Genomic DNA, 24836 nt, shown 5'->3' with positions numbered 1-24836 from the left:
TGGCTGGCCATCCTGGCCAATGCCGTACTCTGCTCAAGATACAGAAGCTGTATTGGTGGCCTATTATCAAAAAGGATACCTATCCCTACATGGCATCCTGCACCAATTGTGCCAAGAACAAACCTGCTTCTGGACAACTGTGGGGTCAGATGCAACCACTGCCAGTTCCGGAACGGCCCTGGTCGCACATCGCTACTGACTTTGTAGTCGATTTACCCACTTCCAGACAAATGAACACCATCTGGGTGACAGTGGATTGATTTAGCAAGATGGCACACTTCGTGGCACTCCCTGGCATACCTTCAGCCTTGGAGCTTGCAACGCTCTTCATAACGCACATATTCCACCTCCACGGACTACCTTCTCACATCGTATCTGACCGTGGGTCCCAATTCATGGCACGATTCTGGAGGGCCTTGTGCAAGTTGTTCAACATCTCTCTAGACTACATCTCAGCCTATCATCCACAGTCTAATGGCCAGGTGGAACGGATGAATCGAACAATGAAGCAATTTATTTGAGCTTATGTCACGTCCCGACAGAATAACTGGGCTGAATTGCTTCCATGGGCTGAATTCACCATCAACTCTCATCCAGCAACATCTATTGGATTGTCACCTTTTGAAGTGGTTTTTGGATGTTCCCTAACACCGCCACTTCCACTGAAGCTCTCAGTGATGTCCCCAGCAGCTCAATCCACTGCTGATGATATCCATAATCTGTGGGTTCAGACAAAGGACATGCTAATCAAAGCGAGTGACCGTGCTAAGAAGTACTACGATGCACACCATTCACAAGCTCCAGTCTTCAAGCCAGGAGACAAGACTTAAACTACCCTCCTCTCAGTTTGCTCCTCGCTACGTGGGACCATTCCCAGTCCTTTAATGTATTGGCAATGTCACCTACCATCTGAAGCTACCACCTGGTCTCAACATCCATAATGCTTTCCATGTTTCACTTCTGAAACCGCTCATACTCAGCGAAGTTTCTTCCAAATCCCAGGATCTACCTGTCATCAATGCAGAAGACGACTTAGAGTTCAAAGTCGAAGAGATTCTGGATGTTCGAAAAAGAGGCAATACTTTCGAATATCTTCTCTCCTGGGAAGATTTTGGCCCTGAAGAAAACTCTTGGGAGCCTCGGACCAATATCCTTGACAAAGAGATGCTTCTTCAATACTATTATTATTAATATAATAGACCAACCCGCCGTATTAAACACACCCTCACCCTCACCCAGACTAACCCACTACAACGCTACCAAAGAGCGTACCCTCTCCATTGCAGGTCCCACACTATGGAATACTCTACCCCTTGACCTTGGACATGAAACAAGCCCACAAAAGTTCAAACAAAAACTAAAAACCTGCCTATTCATACTAGCATACACCTAACCCTCTCTTTTAACGCCCTCCCCCCATTCTCCAGGTACCTATGTAACCTTCTGTTTTATTTTTCATTTCCAAACCATCTCCCTCCTACTTTTATTGGCTTGTGCTAGTCACCGAGATTATGCAAAATAGGCTCAGCGCACGCAGGAGGGGGTTTAAAAGGGTTACGCACATATATTATGTGCGTAACCCTTATGAAATCAGGCATAGGTTTGTGCGTGCCGGGTTGTGTGCACAAATCTACGCCCACACGTAGTTCAAAAATCTAGCCCAAAGTGAAGAGATTAGGTGATAATTAATTAAACAAGGGTCGAGATTTCCATTCTTTAGTAATGGTCTAACAATAGCTCTTTTAATTGAGTTGGGCAAATTACCCTCAACAAAAGATAGATTAACAAGAGCAAGGACATCTCTAACAGCTTTTTGGAATACCGACAAAAATAGAGTTCAGTTGGTTAGGAGCAGGAATTCATTTTACAATGGCGTGTTGAAGTTCCAGTAGTACAAGACGACTCTAAACTTCTTTGGTGGAAGGTAAAGTATTACGTAACTTTTCAAATTTTTCATTGAAGAAATTAGAAAATATATCACTTGTGGGAAAGCCATTTGGATGTAAATCTGAATTTGAAGGTTTTGTAACATTTTTTTACAGTGTTGAATAATGTGTGGCGATTGAACCCTGCTGCAGCAAGAATTTTCTTTGAGTAGAACTCCTTTTTTAATTATTAACAGTTTCCCTATATTTATAGAGATTGATCCTATAGCTTTCTAAATTGACTATGGATTTATCTTGTTGCCACGCTGTCTCTTTTCTTCTGTGTGTATCTTTAAGCCTTTTAAGATCTTCATTGTACCTGGGGGCTGATCTAACATAATTTCTGGTAATAGTAATAGTCTTCAATGAAGAAAAGGTGTCAGTAATATCAGTATTAATATTATTCCACAGATCAATGGCATTGCCACAGTTTTAAAATTCAATATTCTGCAATTTGTCAGAATTTGTCAATATCTACATGACCTCTCCTCTCAATTTGGAATGTTCTAGGCTCCCGCTGGCGCAGTGAAGGTCCTATCTTGGTCTTAACTAAGATCAAACTATGATCTAACTAGGGAATATCAGTAAATGGGATAGAATCCCTATCAATAGTCTTGATTTGAAAAAACTAAGTCAACTGTATGTCCGCCTTATGTGTAGCGCCAGAAATGAATTGTGACAAGCCCATAGCTAGCACAGAATCCAAAAAGTCTCACAGATAATACGAAGAAGAGTTGTGTCAATGTGAAAATTAAATCTTGTACTATGGTTGTTTTATTAATATCTAATGAGCTACTACTAAGGAATTCAATTAGTGGGGACATACTGTGACTCAGAAGCCCAGGAGGAAAATAAACTAAGCATAGATTAAAAACATCTGAAATCAGAACCAAAATCTCAAAAGGAGGATCAATATCTAATTTTAACTGAGATAGCTTCAAAGAATGCTTTGCTATAACCATAAGGCCATCTCCATATCTACCAACCCAATTTTTAGAAAGAGTATAGTCTGTAAGAGTATAGCTGATTCACCATCACCTAGCTGGAGTTAATTAGGCAAGGTTCAGTAAGACAAAACAATCAATATCTCCCACATAATGTAAATCCAAAATAACAGGAACTTTCCTAAAAATAGATTGCACATTTATCAGAATAAAATTATAGCAGGAAAGGTATCTGACACAATAGTCTTGAATGATTTCAAGTAAGAAGTTCTCTTTTGCTGAAATCTTAAAAGATTATTAGGGAGGACCTGTGGGAACGAGCGGTGATTCCCGGAGGCCTGGAGACAAGTTGGCTGATTCCAGCCTTTCTTAAAACAGTATATCTTTATTACAGCTTCAAACCCCCTTTATCCGCCGGTTTTATCGTGATGCTCTCATCTCGCTGTAACCCTCTAAGCGCCAATCTTTCTCCTTTAGTTAGATGATCACTCTTTCCTCCAACACAATGTTTTGGGACAATTTGTCTTATATCACTCTCGACCAAGGATATAAAGGTCTGTAATACTGGACCTGGATAACTTTCAGACCCAAGTGGCAATATTGAAATCTAGCTGGTTAGGTTTTAAAGTTATCTGGCTATATATACCCAGATAACTTTATTTCAAGATATTCAGCAGGATACTTATTCTGCTAAATATCACTGATAAAGTATCCATCTAACTTTAACCAGACAAGTTATGTTTCCTGATTTTCTTAATACTGACCTCCTTGTGTCCATTAAAAATAAGGGTTAAAATAAAGAATCAAAGTGAAATTTGTCAGACGAAGCATCTATACTGAAAATATGCAAACCACTGTGTACGGAACTCAACCCTTGTATTATTCAAGAACAATGCACTTTCTATAAAGATCAATATTACCATGAATCTTCTACTTTACTGCTGCTCCCAAATGCACTTTTGTCCAAATCTGTATAAATAATTCCTTCACATAAAGCATGAAAATTTCTTGGCTGGATAAACTTTATTGATGTGGTCTGCTGAATTAAAAATAATAATAAAAATAATAATAATAATTCCTGCCAGTCTTTAGGCTTAGTGAAACATTACAATTAAAATGAGCTTAAACTGTGATTTTTACAAAAAAAAACAAACAACTTTCGTTTCATCCCTCTGCAGACTGTTGGCGTGCACAAAAAAAAAATTCCAATATAATATAGTAAAGCAAAATTGCTTACCTTGTAATAGGTGTTATCCCAGGACAGCAGGATGTAGTCCTCACATATGGGTGACATCAGTAATGGAGCCCTATGTACGGAAAACTTCTGTAAAAGTTTCTATGAAACTTTTGACTGGCACCAGTGTGCCTACTGAGCATGCCCAGCATGCTATGATATTCCCTGCCACAGGGGTCTCCCTTTAGTCTTGGTTTGTAGCAATAGCGTTAGCCAAAAATAAAATAATAAAACGTATCGGACCCAACTCCGCGGGGTGGCGGGTGGGTTTCGTGAGGACTACATCCTGCTGTCCTGGGATAACACCTATTACAAGGTAAGCAATTTTGCTTTATCCCAGGACAAGCAGGATGCTAGTCCTCACATATGGGTGATTAGCAAGCTAGAGGCTGAGTCAATTTGTCATGTAGCAACAGTGAAGTATTGTTGATGGAATGAATCAGCCGAAGATCACAGCAGGTTGGACGTAGAAGGAGTTGGGATTATACTGGAAACAAGTTCTTTAAGACAGATTGTCCATAGGCTGAATCTTGTCTTCCTTCTTTGTCTAGACAGTAGTGAGCTGCAAAAGTGTGAAGAGAACTCCAGGTTGCTGCTTTACAAATGTCCAGAATAGGTACAGAGCGAAGGTGTGCTACTGAGGTTGACATTGCTCTGACTGAATGTGCTTTTACTCGCCCTTGAAGAGTAAGGCCTGCTTTTCCATAACAAAATTGAATGCAATCTGCAAGCCAGTTTGACAGAGTATGCTTACCCACTGCTTTACCTGGTTTGTTTGGATCATAGGATACAAACAGCTGACTGGATTTTCTTTGGGCTGTAGTGCGGTTTAAATAGAAGGATAACGCACGCTTACAGTCCAAAGTGTGTAAGGCTCGTTCACCTTGATGGGAATGAGGCCTAGGAAAGAATGTTGGTAAAACTATGGATTGGTTCAAATGAAATTCCGTGACAACCTTAGGAAGGAACTTTGGATGTGTCCGGAGGACTACCCTGTCATGTAGGAACTTTGTAAAAGGTTCGTATGTGACTAGTGCTTGTAATTCACTGACCCTTCTAGCTGATGTAATGGCTATAAGAAAGACCGTTTTCCAAGTTAGGTACTTAAGGTCACAGGTATTTATGGGTTCAAATGGGGAACGCATGAGCCTAGTTAATACTACGTTTAGGTCCCATTGAATGCTTGGGGAATGAATTGGAGGTTTAATGTGAGTTAGGCCTCTCATGAATTTACTGACGAGAGGCTGTGTGGAGAGAGGCGCATCACCTAGCTTGTTATGATAAGCTGAGATTGCACTTAAGTGTACCCTTACAGATGACGTCTTAAGACCAGAGTCTGAGAGATGGTAAAGGTAATCTAGTAGCGTGGTAGTGGGGCAAGTGAAAGGATCTAAATCCTTCTGAGTGCACCATAAAGTAAACCTTTTCCATTTGTAGGAATAATTCTTTCTAGTGGAAGGTTTACGTGCAGCTATTAGTACCTGAGATATATTAGTTGAAAGGTTGAATGGTTGCAAGATCAAGCTTTCAACATCCATGCTGTCAGGGACAGGGATTGAAGGTTGGGATGGCGCAACTGACCCTGTTCCTGAGTTATGAGATTGGGAGCTACTCCCAGGCGAATGGGATCCCTGACTGAGAGATCTAGCAGTGTGGGGAACCATACTTGTCGAGGCCAATATGGGGCTATGAGTATCATGGACCCCTTGTCCTGTTGTAGCTTTACTAATGTTTTGGTTATGAGCGGTATTGGTGGATACGCGTATAACAGGCCTGAGTTCCAATGGCGAGCAAACGCGTCCTTTGGTAAGTTGTTCTGCCGGAAGAGGAAAGAGCAGTAATTGTTCACTTTGTAGTTCAGAGGTGACGCAAAGAGATCTATTGTTGGTTGACCCCAGCGTTGAAATATCTTGGTTGCTATCGCTGGGTCGAGGGACCACTCGTGTGGTTGAAAGTGGCGGCTGAGGCGATCCGCTACTGTGTTGTGGATGCCTGCTAGGTAGGTGGCCCGTAGTAGAATTGAGTGTGCTAGGGCCCAGTCCCATATTTGAGCTGCTTCCTGGCAAAGGAGGTACGAGCCCGTACCACCCTGCTTGTTGATGTACCACATGGCTACTGTGTTGTCCGTTTGGATCAGAACAGTCTTGTGTGAAAGGCAGTCCTTGAATGCATGTAGAGCATAGCGTATAGCTCGAAGCTCCAGGAAGTTTATTTGAAAAGAGGCTTCTTGTTTTGTCCACGTGCCTTGCGTCTTTAAGTGAGCAATGTGCGCACCCCACCCCAAGGTGGATGCATCTGTTGTTAAAGTCACTTGTGGAACTGGTTGCTGAAAAGGCAGGCCTTTGAGCAAGTTGATTACGGATGTCCACCAGAGAAGAGATGATCTTAGATCTGGTGTGATACGAATGGGAGTGGACAATGGTTGAATGGCTTGAATCCATTGAGATTTGAGTGTCCATTGCGGTAGGCGCATGGTCAGTCTGGCCATGGGAGTTACATGAACTGTTGAGGCCATGTGTCCGAGTAGGGTGAGGCACTGATGAGCTGTAACTCGAGATTGATTGCGAACTGATTGTGCTAAGAGGACGAGTGCCTGAGCACGGTCTCTTGGAAGAAAAGCTTTTGCTGTGATAGTATTGAGATCTGCACCTATGAACTGTAACTGGTGAGATGGTGTGAGATGGGATTTCTCGTAGTTGATGAGAAACCCCAAGGAGTGAAGTAACTGCATTGTGAGATGGAGAGAAGTGAGAGCACCGTTTTGTGTTTGACTTCTGATTAGCCAATCGTCCAAGTAGGGAAACACATGTACTCTTTGCTTGTGAAGATGTGCCACCGCTACTGCAAGACACTTTGTGAACACTCGAGGTGCTGAGGCTAGGCCGAAAGGCAGTACTCGATATTGGAAGTGCTGACCTTCCACCAGAAATCGCAGGTACTGTCGATGAGGAGGAAAAATGGGAATGTGAGCATAAGCGTCTTGAAGATCCAGAGAGCAGAGCCAATCTCCTTTTTGAAGAAGAGGTAGCATGGTGCCTAATGACACCATCCTGAATTTTTCTTTCTTTAGAAATTTGTTGAGATTTCTGAGATCTAGGATTGGGCGTAGGCCCCCGGTTTTCTTTGGAATGAGGAAATATCGGGAGTAGAATCCTCTGCCCCACTGAGGCCTGGGAACTTTTTCTATGGCCTTGGCAGTCAGTAGGGTGGATAATTCTACTTGTAGAATTGTGTAATGATAAGACACTGTCCAAGATGGGATAGGAGGATTGTCGTTTGGTACAGTGAGGAAATCCAAGTGGTACCCTTGAGATACAATTGAGAGTACCCATTGATCTGTCGTGATGGAGTTCCAATTTTGATGGAAATGAGAAATTCGGCCTCCGACAGGTAATTGTGGGCAAGGATTTTTGGAATGACTCATGCTCTCTGGTTGGATTTCAAAATCCAGACGTGGACGCTGCAGGTGGAGGCTGTTGAGGTCTGGCAGGTCTCTGGCGAGGTTGTGACCTTTGAGTAGGCCTTTGCTGTCTGGGTCTGGCTGCTGGGGGATAATACCGCCGAGGGCGGTAATATGGTTTCCTTGGTTCTCTTCTTGGAAGCCTCCTAGAAGGTTGGTGTACTTCTTGCGGCAGCTGAGATAGTTGTTTAAGGGTCTCAGTGTGATCCTTAATTGTCGCCACCGCCTCTTTAACTTTATCCCCAAAGAGGTTTTCTCCAAGGCAAGGCAAGTCTGCCAAGCGCTCTTGTACCTCTGGTCTCAGCTCCGATGATTTTAACCAGGCCCATCTTCTGGCTGTGATTCCTGACGCTGACAGTCGGGAGGCTGTTTCAAAGGAATCATATGTTGCTCGAACCTCGTGTTTACCCGCCTCCAGGCCTTTGTGCACGAGTTTTAGTAATCCGTCCTGAAACTGGTCAGGTAACTGGTGTGACAGTGTTTCTACCTGTTTCCACAGGTCTCGCTGGTACTGATTCATAAAGAGCTGGTAAGAATTTATTCTAGATACCAGCATGGCAGCTTGGAATATTTTTCTTCCTAGATTGTCCAGGAACCGGTTATCCTTACCAGGAGGTGTAGAGGCATGCTGTTTTAACCTCTTGGCCTTCTTTTGGGCCGACTCGACCACCACTGACTGATGCGGTAATTGTGTTTTTTGAAACCCTGGGATGGGCTGTACCAGATAAGTGGCATCAGCACGCTTATTGACCGCTGCCACAGACCCAGGGTGCTCCCACATTCTGTACATCAATTCTTGTAGGACCTCATGGACTGGAATGGCAAGAATTTCCTTAGGAGGATCTACGAATTGGAGAACTTCCAAAGTTTTTTGTCTGCTGTCTATCTCTGAAAGGAGGGAGAAGGGAATTGTTTCAGACATTTCCTTTATAAAATTCGAGAAGGAAAGATCCTCCGGTGGTGATTTTCTTCTATCCTCTGGTGGTGAGGGCTCAGAGAGGATATCTTCCCCTGATGAATATTCTGAGTCACTAGAGTCCAGAGGATGTTCTATAGGCCTAGAAGGCTTAAAAGGAGTGTCAGAGAGTGGTGTTTGTGGCCTGATGGGTGGTATGACACCTGAGGGGCCTGGTAACGGTTCCTGATGGAGATCAGAACCTGGATGTTGAGGTGCAGAGGAAAGAGCGTATATAAGTGAGTCCAATTTTTCCATCAGAGGTTGAAAAATGGACGTATCATGAGATGGTACCGGCTGTGCCATCGAGGTCGATGGCCGCATTGGCATCGATGGAATCTGGGGCATCGACATCAAAGGCACCGCTGGTTGCGCCCTGGATGGTACCAGTCCTGGAACCGACGGCATCGTTGATGGTGATTTCCTCGGCATCGGCATCGCGTGTACTGGCGATGGAATCGGCGATGGTATGAAGGCCGGTGTCGATGGCAGGAGAGGAGTAGTCGGTCGTGGCATCGCTTCCACAAAGGCATCCTGAACCGCTTGGCGTATATAAACGTCAAGTTCCGCCCGCATGGATGGTGTGAACAGAGCACCCATGGGGGGAGGCGGTGGTGGCGACATCAGTACAACCTCAGAGCCCTGAGGAGGTACGGTTCCTTCCGCCGGAATCGGCGAGGATCGCCTTGTCGATGGCTCGGAAGCCTTACCTTTGAGCCGGGGTTTCTTGGACGGTGCCCCGTCATCTGTCGATGGCTCACCGGCTATCGGGGTAGGTGATGCCGTATGCGGCCTACGATGCCGATGGTGATGTTTGTCTTTTTCGCGGGCTTTCTCACTGCCCGATGTTGAGGCCTTGGACGATGGTGAGGGGGAGGAAAATGGAGCGTCTCCCGACTCACCTGAGTGACGTTTTTTCAATACTACTTTTCTAATCGATCCAGCCGGAGACGATTGTTTGGAAGTAGATGGAGCAGTAACTAGTTGAATCTTGAATAGCTGCTCCATTTTGTCCAGCCGTAGACGTCGACCTTTCGAGGTCATCGTAGCGCATAAGGGACAATTTTTTACCTCATGACCCTCACCAAGGCAAAGTACACAGTCCTGGTGTGGGTCTGTGATAGACATATTTCTCGCGCATTTTGGGCATTTTTTAAAACCTGTAGCCATTTTGTGGCCGGACAGCCGTCGACGGCCTAAGACTCAGGTAAAAATGTTTTTAACCAAAAAACGGAACGGAACCGCGAGAACGGTAAAAACTCACCGCGATGACTAAACTAAGGGAGACCCTTTGCGGTTGAAGTTTTTTTGAAAGTTTTCCGTGAGGAAAATTGTGGAGAATCCCACAGGACTCCCAATAACCGCGAGGCTAACTGCTTCGCGGAAAAAAGAAGACTAAAGGGAGACCCCTGTGGCAGGGAATATCATAGCATGCTGGGCATGCTCAGTAGGCACACTGGTGCCAGTCAAAAGTTTCATAGAAACTTTTACAGAAGTTTTCCGTACATAGGGCTCCATTACTGATGTCACCCATATGTGAGGACTAGCATCCTGCTTGTCCTGGGATAAGTCAAATTATTTGTGGCTCTCTCTAACAAAATCTGGCTCAAACAGAATACATGGGATAGATTTCATTGAAGAAATGAAATTAGGAAAGCAGGAAGCATATCAAAAAGCTAAGGAGTGAATTTACTAATTTCAATTCTCCATATCTACCCTATGTACTCTGAGACAGATTTTGGGAGAGAGACACACTCAAATAATTTGTTCTCAACTTTTAGATACATCATCTTTCTGAAGCAAAGTTCAAGCACCTTTGACAATTCTGTATGGAGAACCAAACCTAAAGGCATGTCAGCTGAGCCCCTGATAAGCAGTCCACGGGAATTTTAGTTGAAGGCATTGAATGTTTGAAATTCTGCCCTAAATTTTAGTTCTGACAAGTAGTGCAAATGCTCACCATAGGTGTGGCACATTGCAGGGTACTGGAAGGTGGAGTGCTCTTCTCCCCTCTCCCCGCCACCCCTTACTAATCTTGGTCCAGGCGTGCCTCTTCCTCCTCCTCCAGCTTTCCTGCCGTTACTGCTCTTGCTCTACCTCATGGTCTTTCTTTTCCTCACACACTCAAGATGTTCTTCCCCATTGCCACCTTACTACCCTCACCCTGATGATGATGCTTATTGGCAAACTCTACCAACCCTACCTCACCCCAGTGTTGCTTCTCTTGCTCCTTGTGCTCTCCTGCCTCTTTCCCTCCCTATACTCCTGTTCCCCTTCCCCTCCCTGCTGATGTCACTTCTCTACCCACCTTTACCCTTCATGCTCTCTCTCACCTCCCAGCCATAGTTTCCCTCATCATCGCCGCCACTGTTTGTACTCCTCCACATTCCTGTCTTCAGGACCCTAAAACATGCAAAATCCATGGCAAGGAAACAAGAGATTTGCCTACATTGGGAGGATGGATGAGAAGAGACATGATAGTAGTGAAAGATTTAGGGTTTTACCGCCTCAAGGCACTGTTGGTGATGTATTTTCCACCTCCCCCCCCCCCTTCCCCCGGTCAATGGACAACAGAGCAGATGGTGAAAGGCACAGCCTTCGCTGTCTGCTCCAAGCTCACCTCCTGTTCTCATGTCCCTGAATGAGAGGAGGAGAGGGGCTAGAATAGAGTGGCTTGTCTTTGCTCCCTCTTGTGTCCTCTTGTCTAACCCCCCCCCTCTCCTCCTGTTCCCTACGCAAGTCAGGAGGGGAGGAGCTGGAGTAGGGAGAAGACCAGATTTTCTTTGCTCTGTCCCTTCTCACCCCTTCACATCTGGGGGGGGGGGGGGGGGGGGGAGGAAGGGGGACGAGGAGGCTGGAGCAGGAAGCAGAAGGCTATTCTCTGCTGGGTGAGATTCAGCACTGCTGGGAGGAAGCAAATCCTCAGCTGGCCTGCTGCCACTCCCCCCCTCCCCCCCCCCCCCCGATTTCTGCCACCCTAGGCACAGACTTAATGTATCTATCTATTGTCAAACCCGGGCCTGCGTGATAGAGCAAACTATTGTAGATAGCACAACTTCTTTTCAGCCAATCAGAGTAATCCAGACCTGAAAAGGAACATGACCGTGCCTTTCTGTAAACCAGAGGTGTGGTGGCCCAGTCCACAAGGTCTGCAAATCAATCTAGTTTGCAGGCAGGTAACAAGGGTATTAGGCGCCCTAGGCCTTCTGGCTTGCGCCCCCCCCCTTTGCGCCACCCCCTTGGGGCCGAAACCCGCCGCACCTCGGCTGGTTGTTACCCTCCCCATCCCCTGCGGTCTCCACTGCTGCCGCCGTGCACGATGCAGGATCCCCCCGGTAGAGCCGGTGGGGAAAGCCGTCCCTGTGCGCTGTCAGTGGAGAGGAGCTGCCTGCTCTTTTTCGCCCCCTAAACAGCAGGCGACCAAGGCGACAACCGGATTTGCCTAATGGGACGCACCGGCCTTGTTTTCAGGGTAACCAAAAATATGCAAATATACCTGATTCTTAGAACAAACATTTTGAAATGCATTTCATGAATTTTCATTGTGGCTTATCCTGAAAACAGACCTGTTTTGGTCCTCAAGCACCGGATTTGTATAACCCTGCATTAAACAATAATTCCTTAAAGAAGCACCAACATAACACAGAGAAAGGGGTCTTCACTGGGAAGACTACATAGGATATCAATTCACAGAGCTTAACTCACATAAAGTCAAGCCATCTGACCAAAATCAGGAATTGCATGCTGCTACTAACAGGAAGAATTGTGTCTCACCGTGGGTTAATATTAAAACGAATCCATAATTTTCTAAAATTGTTTGCAACTGCAGGCATCCTGCATGGCCCATGTGATGGAAAGCAAATCCACCCACCCAGGCTTGCTCCTGGGTGGGTGGATTTGCATGTAGCACAGAAATTGAGACAGTTCAGAAATAAATATGTTTCAAAATCTAAATGCAACTGGCTTTCTTTTCTTCCTGAATAGCCCTGGCAAAGTTTAAACACCATACAGCATTTAAAAAAACTCGTCAAATAGACTAACTGTGTTGTGCTCTTTCCTTTCCAGAGTTTCTTTCTCTCCTTCCCTGACTGTGCCTCCCTCTCTCTCTCTCTCTTCTCTCTCTCCTCTTTTAATGCACACGTCTTCACTATCAGGAACAAATATGATTCCTGATTGAACATCACTTTATTTGCCAGTTCTGTGGTCTTTTCTCATCTTGTTCCACACTTCTCAGGCTTTGTGCTTAAATTATGCATTAAGGTCAATGTCAAAACAGGCAAGATCTGTAATCTACAGGGAGCTCCCTTTTTACACGTTATTACAGTGAAGGCTGAGCACAACTGTCAGGGAGCCGGGGATGTGCTCTGCATGGAGGCGTTGCTGCACAGCAGGGCTCTACAAAGCCTCTTTTTCCCCCCTTGTTCTCTCCCAGGACGAACCCTTGATAGATTTACCCAGATAACCCATCTTACTTTAAAGCTCCTCTTGTCTCTGCTTCCATCTGAAAGCTGTCAAATGCACCTATACAGCAAATGTCATAAATCAAACGCCAAACGTGTACGCTGGAGACATCGGGAGTGTCATGTACTCCACTTGTAGGCTGAGAGCTTCTAAAGTAAAACAATGTCAGAATGGGGAAGGCTGGGAGGAATGTTTTTCTCCTTAAAAAAAAAAAATTGACAGAAGATTTTGAAAAGGCTGGATGTAAACTTTTTTTTTTTATATATAGCGAGATAGATAAGTTTTGCATTTTAAAAGCCCATTTCCGACTTATCCTCGCTTAGTCGGTTATTTAAGGAGCAGGCTGACATGAGGAGAGGCAACAGTATCTGTAAATATAAGCAAGGGGATTTTTAATGCATTGATTTTGTTTTGCCTCCGCTTGGCTTTCTGACAAGCATTTGTCAACAGGAATCTGTATTAAGTTCCAGATTTTGTTTATTGAACGCGCATCATTTTTCTCTGCGCCCAGTCGCCAGCAAGGATACTTGAGCAGCGAGCGTGCAACATCAAGAGGGCACCTTCCTATAACAGGAAGTCCAGCGGGGCAGTGAGCAACATACAAAGATCTCTGTGATGAAGGGAAAACCAAGGATGAGAAGTTCTACCTTCAAAGAGCCAAAGAACTTTTTTTTTTTAGCAGTTCCTCTAAGTAAACAAAAAATGCCGAATTTCTCCATTAAGGCAAAGCAGATATACACTAAGAACTGAAGGGAACACCCAAGGAAACTCAAACAGCCTGGTGCATTTATAATGTTTAATTAAGCCTCACAAAAAGCTTGTAGCTTGCAGCAAACTAGTTCAGGCTCACAGCAATCTCGCTGCTGAGACCAAGCCCATATATTATGTGGAAGTAGGAGATTCAAAATTAGTAATTTCACCGTGGCTGTAAGATAAGTTTGTGTATTTTTTTTTTTTTTACTGTATAATGTGCACATTTCCATAAGGTTTTTAGACTGTAGAGTATTAATATACATCAAGGTGAAGAAGAAATGAAACCACTGCAGAAGAAGTGGAAGCACGATTAACATTTTCTAATTATATAGAATCCTTCCGATAGCTGTACATTTATCAAAATGTTCTAGGATATAAAACTTCTAGTAGTTACACATTTGCACTGGATATCCGCTTGGAATAGTAATGTTTCTCCTTTGGAAATATGGGATGCCTATATACTTTCACTGGATATGGAACCTCCCCCTCCCATCCCCCCAGCCAGGTAAGTCGAACTGGTGGTTATAGGAAGGGGAGGATGGGTGCCATATTTGAATGCTAATTCTATACTCCTGACAACAGTGTACATTCTTTGTGATAGAGGGGAGGGACTAACTAAGATTACGGGGATCCCTGTTGCAGGTGCTGCTAGTAACAAACAATGCGGTTAATTTTCAAAGGGTTTAGATGCATAACTTTTGTGATTTAGGCACCTACACTGGCCCTAAATTTAGGAGGATAGTTTGCCAGGAGCTTAAATTTGAGAGTCAAGGGAAGGGAAAACGTTAGAAGGTAGATTTTTAAAAGCCTTGCATGTGCAGAAACAGCCACAGAAAAAGTAGGTGAGGGTGTTCCCAGCATACATATGTTATGTGCATGAGAGAGTGAGAGCCAGCCTCTTTGTAAGGCTTCATCTGATACTCTATATATGGACCACTGTAAGGGAGCACTGTGATCGGGGTGAGTTTTTGGAAGGGGGGTTGAGGTTAGGGAGGTTTTGTTGCAGACACATTCAGGCCGATACAGTACAGTGTGCTCCGGTGGCGCGCACTGTTAACCGGCATTTGGACGCACGTTTTTCGATGCGCTAGCTTTACCCCTTATTCAGTAAGGGGTAATAGCGCGTCAAAAACGCGCGTCCAACCCCTCCTCCCAAGACTAATAGTGCCCGCAACATGCAAATGCATGTTGATGGCCCTATTAGTCATTCCCGCGCGATTCAGTAAGTAAAATGTACAGCCAAGCCGCACATTTTACTTTAAGAAATTAGCGCCTACCCAAAGGTAGGCGTTAATTTCTGCCGGTGCCGGGGAAGTGGCAATATTAAATTGGAGGCCCCAAAAGTTAAAAAAGTAAAAAATTAAAAAAAATTTTTTAATGGGCCCGCGGCTCTTGGGTTGAAAATCGGATGCTCAATTTTGTCGGTGTCTGGTTTCCGAACCCGTGGCTGTCAGTGAGCTCGAGAACCGACGACGGCAAAATTGAGCGTCGGCTGTCAAACCCACTGACAGCCGCCGCTCCTGTCCAAAAAGAGACACTAGGGACGCGCTAGTGTCCCTAGCGCCTCTTTTTGCCGTGGACCCTAATTTAAATAAATTAAATTACTGTATCGTGCGCACATGAGAGTGTCCTGTGCACGTGCCGGGAGAGCGGGCGCTCGCCCACGATTTTTACTGTATCGGCCCGATTGAGAGGTATCCATCATTAAAGAATTCTTGACCTTATAAGTGATGAAAAGGAGTCAATTTGTAATGATTATTGTTTTGGTATGTTTACTTTTTTGATAAATTACTAATTTTAATTTATTATTATGAAATTTATGTAAATTTTTAGCTATTACTTATTTTATTTTATGATTTATATTTATGTAAACCGTTTTGACTAAACTTTGTTTGTAAATGGTATAAAAACACGTTTAATTAATTAAATAAATACAATTGCAGCTAGCAGAGACTGCAGTGTCTCTTTTTAGAATGTTCATCACGTATAAGGTAAAAAATTCTTTAATGATGTCAGTTTTACAATGGATACCTCTGAATGTATCTGTAATGCCCCCTTCCTAACCCAACCAGCCTCCCGAAAACTCATCCCAAATCAAAGTGCCTCCCTTTACAGCCCCATAACAAGGCTTCCTCTCTCCCTCCCCCCCCCCCCCAATGTTCACCAGACTCCTGTGCCTAATGAGAAGCTATAGCAAAGTAATACACATAAGACGTGTGCATACAGATGCAGACATGCATACATAGGTTATAAAATACAGGCACATACACAGCCCTTTTAAAATCTACCCTTAGGTGGCTAGACTTATTTTCAAGACTTTTCACCTAATTTATGCTCCCAAATCAAGGCACATGAATTACAAACCTAAATTAAACCTCCTTAGGATACTAAATTAAGGTGAATTTTCAGCTGAAAATATAAATGACTGCGTTCAACTAAAAAAAATCTTCCTAAATTAGGCACCTAATTTTGGCTATGAGCATTTTGTTAAAAATTGAACCAAAATGACTTTATAGGACCATAAGTATGTAATTAAAATAATGGAGCAAGCAAAAACAACACCCACAAAACCACCGCTAAAAAGCACCAAAAAACAGAACCAATTTGTGGAAGGTTTTTTTTAGATAGGGACCATTATACTAAGCGCACTCCCAGTCATAAGACCTTCATTGCTTTTTATTTAATCATCGGTCCAAAGTTTGAGTATGCTTTGTTATTTTTTACCAATAAAATGAAAAAGGAACATCCCAGCAGTCCCAACATGTGCTGTTTCGAGGTGAAACCTCTGATCAGGAGATTATCTGAAGTCATACCAATGCATTCATATAACACTTCAACTGCTCCAGCAGATAATCCCCTGATGCAGAGGTTTCACCTTGAAACACAGCACGTGTCGGGACTGCTGGGATTTTCATACCAACAAAAACGGATAAAAAGGACAGAGATACGGGCTTGTTCCTTTTTCATTTTATTGGCAAAAAATAAGAAAAAACTTTGGACCAATGATTACATAAAAAGCAATGAAGGTCTCATGAGCGGGAGTGCTTAGTTTGATAATCCCTATATAAAAGGTTTTTCCACAAATTGGTTCTGTTTTTTTTATAATTGAATAATAAAACTCCCTGATTTCATTTGTTTTGTTTGTTTTTTTTCCTTGTTCTTCATTTCACTCCACTATAAAAATAAGAAAATCCCAAGCCTGCAGTTCAGCAGGGTGCAGTCCTTAGGTTACGGGTGAGATGAGGTTTCTAGAGCCACTGGAGGATTGTATTTTTTAATGCCATGAATGGAAAAATACCTGAAAACAGGGGACCATTTTGATTCACTCTATTCAGAACTGAAAATGGCTTCATTCTTTACATTTTGCACATTCATTTCAAATGAATGCACATCCCTCATATAGACCAGGCTAACTTTACATTAACCCATTATATTCAAATAATACAACCTGCTACATGGTGCCTGAAAGAAAATGAAAAAAGCACCTGAGCAGGCCTTCTGGTCCAATCCATCCTCCTCTCACCCCATTGAAACTAATGTCAGAAATTACACCCAATCCTAACCTCCCCCTGACACCAAGTCCTTCAAAGATAGTTAAAAATGTTATGGCCTGGGGGAGCTCCGGAGGAGGAGGGGTTGGAGTGCTTGGGGCTCGGCCAGTTCCCAGAGGCACCCAGTAGGCGTTTCCATCTGCCTTAATCCAGCTCGTCACAGGAGTGACATCATTCCTGTGGTTCTGCTGGCCCTTTAAATTCTTAGGCTGTGCGGTGCACCAGCGGGGAGCTCCAGAGGAGGAGAAGGAGTCAGAGAGCCCAGGGCTTGGTCGGTTCCCGGGACGTGCATGTTATAAAATCGGGGGTTGGCGCGCGCAAGGGGGTGCACATTTGTGCAACCTGTGTGCGCCGACGCCCGCAGCCTTCTGCAGTTCCCTCCCAGCCTGCTCCAATTTATTTATTTATTTATATTATGTAAGGTTTTTTTCTTTACTGACATTCATAGGGACATCATGCTGGGTGTACATTGAAACGGTAATAAATGGAAAACAGAAAAACAAAAGTTACATAGGACAAGGGTGTGATCAACACGGGGAGATGAGAAAGAAACGGGCATCACAATATATAAGCACGAAAGCAGTATAATATTAAACGATAACGAAAGCATTATAATATTAAACGATAATAACATTTCAAGATCTAGGGGGAGAGGCATAACAATATATAAGAATGAAAGAAGTATAATATTAAAACAATAACAATTCAAGGTCTAGGGGAGGAGGAATCAGGATCTAAGGGGAAGAGTTTCAAGATCAATGGGGAGAAGGATTCAGACTCTGGGGGAAAAATAAAGGGGGGGGCAACTATGTTGGCTAGGGATGTGCAGCAGGGATGGATTTGTCTCATTCGTATTCGTATTCGTCAGGACGCAAGTCCATTGCATCCATTCTTGGGGGACCCCGATCTGTTCATTAGTTACATATGTATTCGTTTCCCCCCCAAAAAAACCATCCCAACCCTTTAAATTTAATTTACTGGAACCCCCCAACCTCCTGACCCCAAGACTTGCCAAAAGTCCCTGGTGGTCCAGCGGGGGTCCTGGAGCGATCTCCTGCACTCGGGCCGTCGGCTGTCGGTATTCAAAATGGTGCCGATAGACTTTGCCCTTACTATGTCACTGGGGCTACCGGTGCCATTGGTCGGCCTCTGTCACATGGTAGGAGCACAAGATGGCACCAGCAGGTCCGCTTTGCTGCTTTTTTTTTTCTTTCAGTTGCCAGTTAATTAGCTATATTCTTTGAATATACCCAGTCAAGGTAAAGTTATCCAGGAAAATGTTCCTGCATAACTTTACCCTGCTCTGAGGCACATCTAACTATAAAAATCAGAGGTAGTCTCATAAGTTATTCAGCTAATTCAAGTCCACCCAAGAATGCACCTAAAATGCCTTCAAATTATCTGGATAATTTTATTAGGATAATGACATATCTGGATACGTTTTATCAGGATAAGTAGCCAAGATGTTCAAACCTCGGAGTGTATCTGGATAACTCAAAATGTTATCCAGATACACCCTTTGAATATCGACCTCTTAGTGCACAAGAAATTATGTTTTGATACAGTTTGGACTTTAGGGGGGCAATAATGAAAAGCTTGATTGGGTTAGGTGCATGCAGACACGTACTATGTGTGTACTTGCCTGGGACGCAGAAAAAGTGTCATCCAAAATATTGTGCACATATACTTTTGCTGGTAGTCAACTTAGTGTGAACAATATATAGGCATCTCAGGGGACTACTGATCTGGACCAATAGAATGCATGCATACTTTGGATATTCAGCTCATTGGGGCAGATTTTAAAAGGGTTATGCGCGTAAATGCGAAAACCTGCTCCTATGCCCGCCGGGCCTATTTTGCATAGGCCCGGCGATGCGCACAAGCCCCGGGACATGCGTATGTCCTAAGGCTTGAAAAAAGGGGTGGGGCGTGGGTGGAGAGGGGCGGTCCGGGGGTGGGGCGGGCCCAGAGCCTCCAGGCACAGCGGCCATTTGCCACTGTGCCCAGGATCATGGGCCGGCCATCGGCTGGCACGCGCAACCTACGCCTGCCCGGAGGTAGGCGCAACTTATAAGATAAAGGTAAGGGGGGATGTTAGGTAGGGCTGGGGGAGCAGGTTAGGTAGGGGAAGGTGGGGGAAGGTGGGGGGGGCGAAGGGAACGGAAGAAGGCTGTGCGCGCTGACCCTGGATTTTCTAACATGCGCGCGGCTGCGCGTGCATGTTATAAAATCAGGCGTACATTTGTGCGCGCCGGGTTGCGTGCACGAACGCCTGCGTGTACCTCTTAAAGTCCGGCCCATTGGGTGTAGTTGACATTTCCCGACATCGCTAAAAGTTTTGCACCGCCTACTTTTGCAGTTCAGGAAAAACAGTTTCTCCTTGGTGGCTCGGAGATTGGTTTACTGGAGTTTTTAGCTGCCTTCTCTGTTCCCACTAGGAGTTTTTCTCTTGTGAGTTTGTTAAACCATGCCAGGCAGATGAGGCAGAGCCAGCGGAGAAGGAGGAGGTATGCTTCAGAAAGAGAACTATAGGCCTAGAATCATGTTTTGGGGATTATTTGACAAGCACGCTTTGAGGAGATTTAGATCTGACAAATAAGTTATTTTACATCTCTGCCAAGAGTTAATGGGTATTTAGAAAGCTCGACACGGAGAATCCATGCCTTTGCCTGTCGATGTCAAAGTCACCACTGCCCTAGGCTTTCTAACTACAGACAGTTTCCAAATCACCCTGGCTGACAGCACAGGGATTACCCAGCTTTCCAGTTCGCACTGTATTTCCCAGTTTCTTGATGCCATTCTCAGGAAAGCAACTCAATATTAGATATATGCATTTATTAGATATAAAATAGGATATTGTAATGAAACTTCCCTTTCTGTTTAAATTGTTAAAATAAATTGAAGACAAACAAACACAATTTTGCGGATTTCTGTTCACGGGTTTAAAATTTCATTGTCATTGCGGGAAAAAAAACCCCTCCCAAGACTCCCTTCCATTCCATTTTCCCTTTTACTCTTTTTTATTTAGGAAGCAGGAGCAATCCCAGGACACCTTTCCCCACCGAAGGTAGCCCTAGACCCAAACTGGTGCCATTTTCCATGCAAGACAAAAATCACACCAGTCTAGGTCTAGGCATCTCTCTGGCGGGGCCGGGAATGGCTGGGGATCAACCTCCTACCTTGTGAAAATAAAAAATATATATATATGTGGTAACAGGGGATCAGAATGGAGACTCGGCAGGTTTGTTTCATTCTTTTCATTTTAAATAAATAAAAATGAGCAAACAAATGAAACTAAAAAAAAAAAATGAAAGGAAAACCAAAATGAAATGAAAAAAATTGCCTGCGCACATCTCCTCTCAATGTTTCTTTTCCTGGGGAAGCACAGCACCGGCATGGAATTGTGAGAGTCTGCAGTGAAATTGCTTAACTTCCCTTCAGTTTGTGGGTGACAGATCAACTGTCAATAATGAAAGGCACTACAGGATCAGGAAGTCATTCCACTCTTTTAAAATGCTGCCCAAGGTCTCATCATAGATTTTCTGGTAGAATACCTGGGATCCTACCATGATTCCTCCATCGTCTCATAGGCTACCCTTCATCATCTCTTTGAGAGTGGACAACTAGAACTTCTTGTTGATGGCCAGTCACATTTTTTTGCTTCTCAAGCCTCCTGATCTCTTGGGTATTCTCTATAAAAAATCACGCAGCCTTGGCTACTAAGGATCACACCAACTAAAAGTAATTACCTGAAGGATTTACTATGATATTACTAATTGAGCTCCTCTGAACTATATTTAAGTGCTCTGATTTCACTGATGACTATGCCTGTCCAAATTGCTTCCTTATGTTTCTCTGCCAACCATTGGCTAGTTATTCTTTTCTTTATCAAATTCAAAATTTATTGCAAAAAAAAAAAACATACTGAGCTTGATGGACCTTTGGTCTGACCCAGTATGGCAAATCTTATCTTCTTAAACAAATTAATGCTCATGCAGAAATAGTTGGTGACATATCCAAATATACTGTATCTTAAAAAAAAATCAACATATTTAATTATGATTCATTAGGACAGTGATTTTCAACCGGTGTTTCGCACACTTCCCAGTCCCACTGACCCAGCTACTCTTTCCTCCCTCTCCTCCACCCCAGTGAAAGGCATTCTTCCTCTCCTGCCATTGCCGTCTGGGCTATTAGCACATTTGAGAACAGTAGCAGCATTAGTAGAAGCTGTAGCTTGGCCTTTTCTTCTTTCTAACCCCTGGCCTGAAAGAGGAAGGGCTTCTCAATTACGGTTTAAGGCACAGATGTGTGTTCCTAAGGTTTTGTGACTGTTATAATCATCATTTTTCAATGGGACTTTAAAAAACCATATTATATAAAAATTGATATAATACGCTGCAAGTGACGAGTAGTCCGGACGGCAAGTTTTACCAATGCCGTTGTCTGGCTTGCTGATGCAGCATCCTTCAATTTAAAGAAATTGTATAGTTGACACAGCATCGAGAAATAACGGGTCTTTTTGTTATGTTTAGTCTGAAAGAGGAAGTGACATACAGTGGGGTGTGCAGAAAGAAGAAAGGGCCATGATACATTCAAAAGTAACAGCTGCAGCATCAGCCCGGAGCAACTGTCGGTGATCACAATAGGAGCAGCAGGGGCTCGGGGCAAAATGATCAGCTGGTGATCTACAAGAGGAGGCAGAGCTGCATTAGCCCCCATGACCAAGGGGAGTACATAAGAAATTGCCATGCTGGGTCAGACCAAGGGTCTATCAAGCCCAGCATCCTGTTTCCAAAAGAGGCCAAACCATGCCACAAGAACCTGACAAGTACCCAATGCCACTGATGCAATTAATAGCAGTGGCTATTACCTAAGTACACTTCATTAATAGAATTAATGAACTTCTCCTCCAAGAACGTATTCAAACCTTTTTTCAACCCAGCTACACTAACTTCACTAACAACATCCTCTGGCAACAAATTCCAGAGCTTAATTGTGCGTTGAGTGAAAAATAATTTTCTCCGAATAGTCTTAAATGTGCTACTTGCTAACTACATGGAATGCCCCCTGGTCCTTCTATTATCCGAAAGTGTAAATAACCGATTCACATCTACTCATTCAAGACCTCTCATGATCTTAAAGACCTCTATCATACCCCCCTCAGCCATCTCTTCTCCAAGCTGAACAGCCCTAACCTCTTCAGCCTTTCCTCATAGGGGAGCTGTTCCATTCTCTGTATCATTTTGGTTGCCCTTCTCTGTACCTTCTTCATCGCAACTATATCTTTTATGAGATGCGGTGACCAGAATTGTACACAATATTCAAGGTGTGGTCTCACCATGGAGTGATGAAGAGGCATTATGATATTTTCTGTTTTATTGATCATTCCCTTCCTAATAATTCCTAATTCTTTCTTGGGCTGCAAGGGCTGGAGGAGGAGGCTACTGCAGATGCAAGTTTTGCTTATGGGGGCGTGTGTGTGAGTGAGAGAGTGAGCCAGAGTGTGTGTAAGTGAGTGAGAGAGAGAGCATGTATATAATTGATTTCATGTGTGTGAGATAGAACATGTATGTGATTGAATTCATGTGTGTTACAGAGATGGTCAGGGAGTTGATTGCTGTGTGTGTGTGTGTGAGAGAGATTGGTCAGGGAGGTGATTGTGTGTGTATATGTGTGTGTGTATGTGTGTGTGTATGTGACAGATTGATCAGGGTGGTGACATGTATGTATGAGAGAGAGAGTCATCAGGGAGGTAACTGTGTGTGTGTGAGAGATTGGTCAGGGAGGCAATGTGTGTGTGTATGAGAGAGAAAGACTGGTCAGGGAGGTGATTGTGTGAGAGAGAGAGATTGCTCAAGGAGAAGACTGTTGTGTATGTGTGAGAGAGACTATCAAGGAGGTGACTGTTGTGTGTGAGAATGAGATCAGTCAGGGAGGTGACTAGTGTGTGTGTGTGTGTGTGTGAGTGAGAGGGAGAGATAGACTGTTCAGGGAAGTGACTGGTGTGTGAAAGACAGGTCATGGGGTCTAACTGATGTGTGTGTGTGTGTGTGTGTGTGTGTGTGTGTGACAGAGAGAGATAGACTAATTGTGGACCCTAAGGAAGAAAACCATGTGGAAAGAGCTTTAGCAGCCCTTGCTGCTTCTGGTGAGTGCTATTGGCCTGCATAGGAAAGGAGTAGGAGAGTAGCTGGAAAGGGTAAGTAAATGTGGCTTTTTAATTGTATTTTTCTTGATTGACTGCTATTTTAATTGGATATTATGTAATGTGTCTGCTGTTTTGAAATATTGTACTAATATTTGGAGAATTTTTAATGATTTTTTGATTATTATTCTATTCATCAGTTGTATTATTCTATTCATCAGTTGAAACATTTATTCTATTTATTAATATAGCTTTTACAATTATTTTATATGTCTTGAGAAATGTAAAATTAGAAATGAGCAGAAATGAGCAGTGCAACAGTGGAAAAACAAAAATATTAAATTTATGGTCACTTTATTCTGTTTTTGGTGAGGGTCTGTCTGTATTCTGCATGTGTGACAAATGTAAGGATATTCTGCGAGCTTGAAGTTTCTGTGTAGGGGTCTATAACAGCTTGGCTTGTTCTGTTTTCCTAATAGGAGGTGTATTGGTGTTTAGGGCCTGGTTTAATATTTGTAGTGTTACCTTTTCATAGATAGGGTTGTTACTGTTTGAGTGTGTTCCATAATACAGGGGTAACTTTGTGCGGATTAGTTTGTGTGCAGAATTGCAGAGCCTGAGACTATGTTAGCTGCTATATTTCTCTTTCCATTTCTCCAGGTTTGTACTGCATGCAGAGTGGCTTTTTGGGGTTTCCATTCTGGTTTCTGTCTTCATATTTGTGCTCTTTCTGAATTTGGGATCAGTTGGTTGTGTGTGTATGAACAGGGCTATTGCACCTGATAGTAGAGGGAGTAAGTGTTGCTGTTACAGAGATGACACCAGAACCAAACCATCCTTTTCCTATGGTGAGTTGTAAGGGGTAATGTCCTAGTTCAATTCTGTAGTCATTGCTGGGTGTTGGGGGGGGTTCCTGTGGATGCAAAGTGTGGGGTCGATTTTAAAACCTACATGCAAGCGTCCCTGTACGTGCGCTACCCGGTGCGCGCACATGGACACCCAATTTTATAACATGCACGTGCAGGTGTGCGCATGTTATAAAATCAGGGGTTGGCGTGTGCAAGGGGATGCACTCTAGTGCATCTTGCACATGCCAACGCCTGCGGCCTTTAACTGTTCCCTCCAAGCTGCTCCAATTTAGGAGTGGCCTGTGAGGGAACTTCCCTTTCCACTACTCTATCTTTCCTACCCCTTCCCCTAACCTTCCCACCCCCTAGCCCTATTCTACCCCCCCCCATTCCTTTAACTTACCGTTTGCATCTGCCCCAACCGGCACCTGCCAGCATGCAATCCCTCGGCATAGCGGCAAATGGCCGCTGTGCCGGGGACCTCTAGCTCTGACCCGCCCACCCTGCTCCCTCCCCGTCCCTCCCCGCCTTTCCCGAAGCCCTGGGACTTAGAAGCA

This window comes from Rhinatrema bivittatum, chromosome 5 (assembly GCF_901001135.1).
Source record: "Rhinatrema bivittatum chromosome 5, aRhiBiv1.1, whole genome shotgun sequence".
Lineage (NCBI taxonomy): Eukaryota > Metazoa > Chordata > Amphibia > Gymnophiona > Rhinatrematidae > Rhinatrema > Rhinatrema bivittatum.
Note: the sequence above shows the minus strand (reverse complement) of the source record.